We start from the raw sequence: 7,865 nt of genomic DNA on the forward strand, positions 1-7,865 counted from the left end.
ACTTTAATAAGAACTATGAAGTATTAGTTAAAAAAAATTACTTTACTTAAACTTGAAACTTTGATTTCTAGACCATTCTAGTAGTTCAACCGTGGAATTTATTTATTTCAATATCTCCAAAATATGAGTATGTGACTTGTTATAATCAATCCCATTAGTAATACAGAGAATAGTTTTGCCATCTCTATCAAGATGAGTCTATTTCATCAGATAGTTTTGCCATCTCTATTCTTCCAATGTTGAAAGTCATTTTTGTTGAAGAGAGTGGGGCAAGCAGTGCTATATTCCTCAAGTTGGGCCATTGAGCACTGAGAATAGAAAACTAAAAAGGAGGTACCAAGATTTGGTCTTACATTAGCAGAGTTTGAGAAGAGAAAAAAATATTAAAGAACTCGAGTGGTGTTGCAATAATATCAAGTTAAAATCAAATGAAAAAGTAATTATCTGAAGAGATAAAAGTTTACCAATTCAAACAAAATGCGAAAAACTGAAATATGAAAATAACATTGGTTCCCCAAGCTTGATTGGTGGTTTCACCAATTCAGAGTAGAACATCCTTTGATACCACTTGTTGGATCAAGTCACACGTGAGGAGGGGGGAGGGGGGGGGGCGCTGAATCATATGGTTTTGAAAATTTGTTCTTTTTTATTTTTAAATCAAAGTGAGCGGCGGAAAACTAAGATATAAAGTGAAGTAGAAAAATGGCAAAAGAACAAGAACACAAGTTTACTTGATTCGAAGCCTTTGGCGGCTCCTACTCCAAGACCTAGGTCCTGCGGATCTATCGATGGGTAATTCACTAAAATATCTTTTCCAGAACCACCAAAAGAGGGGATCGATATAAAAAAAAGTTGGTCGGCTTGAGCTCAATGTTTAATAGGCTTCTCAATGATAGTCGGGCATAGCAGAGTCGTAGCAGGGCAACAGTAGGAGACCGGAGTAGTCGGAAAGTCGTTTGGACATGTAGAATCTCGTATCGAAGGTATCTCTGAAGCTTGCTCAACCCCTCCTTTTAAAGCCCTTTGAAGGAGTCTCCAGAGCATATCAGATCCTAAAAATTCTGATCAGATGAGGAGAATTCGGCCTTATCATTTACTGTTCGAATCTGGCAGATCTGAGGCACCTCCATCAAGTTGGTTCAACACACTAATCTTCCGAAGGCCATATCTTTTGACTCCAAGCTCAAAATCATGCTATGTCAGTTGCCTTGCGTGTAAAATTTGAAGATCTACGTTTGTCTCAACAATATAGAGTTAGAATATATGCATGAATTGTTTATATATATTTATGAGTTAGATCCTTCTTACCAAGACCGGGATCTAGTTAGGGTCTCAATTTAGATTTTTGAAATGAACCTAAATTGGATTGACGCCTACTGTCCCTTCGAATGGAGACGCGTCCTCACTTAGTCACTCTCCTTCAGTGACTTATCTCTACTTACCAGGTGTAGAGTTACCTCCTACAATCGCACATCTAGACTTCGGGAATCAAACATCCTGAACTACTGGAATCACACATCCGGTCTTCTCTAGTCAGGAATCACACATCTCGACCTACCAGAATCGTACATCCGGACTTCACTCATCGGGAATCGAACATCCCGGCTATCAATCAAGAATCAAACATCCCGACAAGACTTTCTTCCAATTGGGAATCAAACATCCTGACTACCAATTGGGAATTGAACATCCCAAAATCTGTACACTTAGTAAATGCATTAGATCATGACAACACCGAACTTAACTCATTTTTCATTCATCAAAACCTGAGTAAGACCATTAGTTACACCAATAGTCGAGAGTTAGATGTGGATGCTAGTTATGATAACTAGTTCAGTGGTGTGACTTGCTGTAAGACTTCATATGGTTATCTATATATATGGATATCTCTGTAAAGCTCTTACTGTATCTCAAGTGTAAGTTTCCTTCTACTTGAGATACACAATTCATTTTGGTCATGAATACTTATACTTTGACATCTTAAGGAAGCACCTAATTGAGGTTTGGACTCGAGATGATTGGGTATAAGTCGAAATGTCCGATCGAGAAAGGCATTGCGTTAGTTGTAGGTAAAATCAATACGAAAGAGCTGAAGCACAAGTTCTAATCCAAACTTGAATCCAAAGAAGAATTGGATTCAGAAGATGACGACAAGATCACCGCCGAACTAGTTAGTCTAGTTCGGAGAATGCTTAAGAAGAAGAAGATGGTCCAATCAAAGAGCAAGCAATAGGGTCTAAGTGGAACCACGAAGCCTGAGTCAGAAGTAACTTGCTAATGGTGCAATCAGAAGGAACTTTACAATCTTGAGCGTATGAACATAAAGGAAACTAAAAAAAAGAAAAGAAGAAGGAAGGTCTTAAATGCAACATGGTCTGAGTCGTTGGAAGTGTCGGATGTGGTAGAACAAGCTCAAGCAAGCTTTCTAGCACTACCAGTGCGAGAACAAGTGGTCAAGACCAAGTTCGAGCCTGAGTCTAGATCTGAATCGAAAGTTGAGTCTGAGACAAGCCACAGATCCTTATCCATTTCAGACGAACCAAACAAAAAGGTATATTCTCCCCTAGTCAAAAAATTGTATGATATGATTCACTATTTGATGCGCAAGCTAGTCAAGTCCAATATTTGGGTCAACTCACTCCAAAAGGAGGTAAAATCCCTTAAAATGGAGACTAACCCAAGTTCTTTGATTGAGCAAGTTCAAAGTGGAACTTGATATCAAGTCCAACAATTTGAGGAAGAATATTCCACTCTGAAAGGTCAAATCAAATAACTTAAAGAATCATTAGAACGATTCACTTTGAGTTTCAAAAATCTTGATATGATACTTGAAAAATAAAACGTTGTATTCAATCGATCCAAGATAGGATACAAAGTTAAAACTTGACTTAAATTGTACCTATCAATTATCAATTGTGAATCGGAATACTAGAAACCAAGTTCAAGCATGAGCCATAAATCAAACTTCATTAATCAGGTTGAACAAAACCAATATTAGATCCCCAAGGGTCAAATACATTATCTAGATAGATCTTATCGAGGTTATGATCTTGGAAGAGCTAATAGAAACATTGTTTCGTTTAGATAAATTTGCATGTTTGTTTAATTTACAACTTTCTTTGCATGCTTATTTTTCTACTAAATTTAAAACGGTTAGATAGATACTTAGATTTTATTGATACTTGCCCAACTTAGTATCAGGGTGGGGCGAGATGATAATACGTTAACAAAGCTTGGTTTAGAGAGGCAAGTGGGATAAGAAGTACCCTACTTGGTCTACTTAACTAAGTGAAATTAACCGAAGCTACCTCATCACATCCTAGACTAGTTATATCAAAGTTTCTCAAGAAAAAGTTAAGTGTATAATTTCTTTAAAAGACTTTATTTAGAAGCGGTTGTTGCTTCAATACTCAAGAAAGTCCTTGTGCATCGTCACAACCTGGAAGCTTATTTGGAAATGTGCACTTAACTGACTAATTGTTAAGTTTAAATCTGACTTAAATGTCAAGCAGTAATTAAAATTCAAATTAAATGTACAAAAATAAAATGAATAATCATCTCACAGAACATATAAGGTTGTTTATTTGAAAAGTTAGAAACGGATGAGATGGATGTAAGATTTAAATTTAAACATAATCTTAATAAATTTAATTAAAACTTAAACAATTAATTCAATTAATTAAAAGTATTTAATTTTCTTTATAACCTAAAAACATAATCAACTTAATTAATCTTAAACTAACTAACTAAATTAACTAATTCAAAATGTGACTTAATTTGAATTTTTATCTAACTAAATCCAATTAAAACTAAATTCATAATTTTAATTTTTAACTTAAACCTAACTTAAACACACCTAAATGACTCCAAAATTAAACCTTAATTGTCAACCTTAAATTAACTTAACTAGAACTTAAATAAATTTAACACTATTAAAACTTAAGTAATCTTAATCAATTTAATTAAAACTTAAACAATTAATTCAATTAATTTAAAGTTTTTTATTTTCTTTAAAACCTAAAAACTTAATTATCAATAACCTTAATTAATATGATTAATATAAGTTTAATTTAACCTAATCCATAATTAATTTAAATCAATTAATTCAAATTCCAATTTAATTTAAAGTTAACTAAAGAATTTAATTCATACTTAATTAATGAATAAATCTTAATTTAATTAAGAATATTAATTCAAATCAAACTTGATAAATTAACCGCAAATTCAATTAAACAGTTCATAATTACAATTAATATACCAAAATTTGAGTAATAATTGTAAATCTTAAACTTAATTACTAATTTACTCTAACATAAATAATTCTGACTTACACTTAATTAATCTTGAACTAATACATCTAATCTTAATTAATCCTTAATCAGTTAATCCATACTTAACATTTTAGTTAATTCGAAATCAAATTTAAAATCAAATAATTTAACTTCATTATTAATTTAACCTCACTTAATTTAATTAGTTAATAATCAAGCTAAAACTAATTAGATCATTATATATGTGACTCACAGGAAGAGCTAAAATTAATTAGATTTAATTATTATGATAAATGATGGAATAATCCAGTGAGTAGTAAAAGTTGATAAAAATTAAGGAAAAAATAAATTAGATTTAAATAAAATATGAATATACATGGAAACTCATTATTAATTATGCATGTTTCCAATCGGACATCTTTGAATTACTATTTACTATACATTATTTCATTGTATAAATATTGAAAAAATAGTTGAATCTTTTTTAAAATTCTTTTAATTTTGAAAATGTTTATTCAAAATTAATCATTCATTTTCCTTTTACAGAGACCATTGCCAAACAAAGCAAACACATCAATCTCCGCCGGCTCCAACAAGAATCCATCCCATAAATAAGATTCATCCCATAATTATCCAATGATTCATCCCATAAATAAGATTCTATTCCGTTCCATTCCTCATTCCCAATCATGCAATGAAGCCAAGTTTCAATTGTCTCTTCCTCCTCTGTTTCCTACACTGCGTGGCTTCCAGCAAGGTGAGGCAGAGAGATGCACTGAACAAGTTCTACTTTAACAACGGAGTAGGGAGGTCTTCTTCTTCTTCTTCTTCTTCTTCTTCATCTACTTCCTCTTCATGGGCGAGCAGTCTTCTTTCGGTATCTAGCCTGAAGTCAAAGGTCTATGACAATAGCGGGCTGAAGGAGGGGGACAAGGTTGTTCGGCTGCCTGGCCAGCCAGAAGGGGTAAATTTCGATCAGTACGCGGGGTACGTCACAGTTGACAGAGCTAACGGACGGGCTCTATTTTACTACTTTGCCGAGGCTACCGAGAATAGCAGGTCAAAGCCTATTGTGCTCTGGCTCAATGGAGGTATGCAAATAATAGAAAATGACGTTGCTTTTCGATTGATAGAGTGGTGATTGTTGTGGTGTGGGTGGGTGCAGGGCCGGGGTGTTCGTCACTGGGGTACGGCGCCATGGAGGAGCTCGGGCCGTTTCGGGTCATGAGTGATGGCAAAACTCTGTACAGGAATCCCTACGCTTGGAACGAAGGTTAGGATCATCTGTCATCGCCTTCGTCATCATATATATATATATATATATATGTATGTTATTTCCTTGAGCTTATGGAGTAGAGTGAAAAAAGGTTTCTATTTTGGCATTACCCCGAACCACTAACGTGCATCGTGCAATGCAGTGGCGAACGTCTTGTTCTTGGAGAGCCCTGCCGGCGTCGGCTTCTCCTACTCCAACACCACATCGGACTATGCCAAGAGCGGAGACCGTAGGACGGCGACCGACGCGCTGGTTTTCCTCGTCAACTGGTTCGAGCGGTTCCCAGAGTATAAGGGGAGGGACTTCTTCATCACCGGCGAGAGCTAGGCCGGCCACTATGTCCCCCAGCTTGCCCACGCCATACTCCACCACAAAGATTGGCTCATCAACCTCAAAGGAATCGCGGTAAGCAATGAATCTCGAAATCAATCAGTCCGATTGACCCTCTCTCCTTTTTATTGCAAATTAAATTGGGAAAGATGGATCTCGATCAATTTCAAATTTATTTTGGATGACCTAGATTGGGAACGCGGTGATCAACAAGGAGACAGATAGCAAGGGGACATTTGACTACTTCTGGACACACGCATTGATCGCCGACGAGACCATTCGCACGATCCACAAGTTCTGCAATTTCTCGCCGGACGCTCGACGGATAGCTCCAAAGTGCGACAGCGCGCTTGACGAGGCCAACCTTGCCGTTGAGGAGTTGGACGTCTACAACATATACGCGCCACTGTGCTTCTCGTCGGGCGTGACGCCGACTCCGAAATCGCCCTCGGTTTGTCTCTTCCGAGCATCATTACATTTAATTATCTCCATTTTCCTAGTATTTTCAGAGCCAATTTAGATCGAATCGATTTGACCTGTTAACTCAAGAATCAAAGTTCATCGCATTCTTGTTGGATCACTACAAGGAGCAAGCTCTAACTAAAGTTGGAATTTGCCCAGATTGAAATGTCATACTTAAATTCTAATGTAGATTAAGAATTTTCACTCAATCATATCAATTGTGAATAGAATTAACTAGCAGATTGAAATGTCATACTTAAATTCAAATGCAGATTGAGAATTTTGATCCTTGTACTTCTAATTATGTGGAGGCATACCTTAACAATCTTGAGGTACAGAAAGCTCTACATGCCAATATCACAAAGCTCAATTACACCTGGTCTGGTTGTAGGTATATACATATCTCATAAATATAATACGCCATTTGATATTTTTATTTTTCTTTTAAACAAAATAATGGAAATTCAACTCATTTATTTATATTTGTCTCGATGCAGCCAAGTGATACCTAGTTGGTCAGATCAGCCTTCCACAATGTTACCAATTATTCACGAATTATTATCTAATGGGATTAGGGTTTTAAAATACAGGTAAAAAATCATTAGATGTCTTCATCATATCATAGGGTGTGAATCAGCTTTCCATTTCAATACTTTCATTTAGATAGGTGTATAAATTTTTTGGTCCTTATACACATTATGTAAGTAAAAATAGCATATATAGATATATCAATTTTGCAAGTATGATAGCTTTAAGATTTCTACATAACATATGTCATACGACAAAGATACCGTTCATTAGATTGCGAGTGAAGGGGTTTTCAATCAAATTTTGTCTCTAACTAAGCATTGGCTGGGTTTGTGCAGCGGTGACATTGATGGAGTAGTTCCTGTTACTTCCACAAGATACTCCCTCAAGAAGCTAAAGCTTAAAGTGAAGGTTCCATGGAGAGCTTGGATGCTTAACAGTGAGGTAAACAATTGTGTCATTTTAAATCTTTTCATACGATAATAGTTAATTATCCTCAAATCCACAAGGAATTAAAATGTTTACATTGATGACAAGTTTTCCTCTATGATACCCTTCGTTGCTCTAATGATGATGACAACTAGTAGAACAAACGACATTAATTTTGATGATTTTTATTATGAATATGTAGGTTGGGGGATATACTGTGATGTATGATCACAATTTGACATTTGCCACTATTCGAGGAGCAGGACATGAGGTTCCAAGTTATCAGCCAACTCGAGTTCCGGAGATGATCAAGAATTTTCTTCAAGGGTTGCATCTACCTGCTATTTAAGCATTTCAAAATAGAATAAATTGAGTTGTTGTTATTTATTGTGATATCAAACATTACATAAAATTTAATCTATGATTTTTAAATATTATCTCTGGCTTGATTTAATCATGGTTTCAAAAAATAATTAATATTTTAAAAAAAAATTCTTTTTTTTAAAAAATCTTAAGCTCGGTTCGCTAAACCAAATGCCCATACTATGAGTCATGAGCATGATACAACA

General features: G+C 35.2%; 1 pseudogene; it reads left to right on the forward strand.

The window, feature by feature from the left end:
* The first annotated feature begins 4,965 nt into the window (after positions 1-4,965).
* On the forward strand, positions 4,966-7,645 carry LOC122011175 (annotated as a pseudogene).
* The last annotated feature ends 220 nt before the right edge of the window (positions 7,646-7,865 follow it).

The sequence above is a fragment of the Zingiber officinale genome, chromosome 8A, assembly GCF_018446385.1.
Source record: "Zingiber officinale cultivar Zhangliang chromosome 8A, Zo_v1.1, whole genome shotgun sequence".
Classification (NCBI taxonomy): domain Eukaryota; kingdom Viridiplantae; phylum Streptophyta; class Magnoliopsida; order Zingiberales; family Zingiberaceae; genus Zingiber; species Zingiber officinale.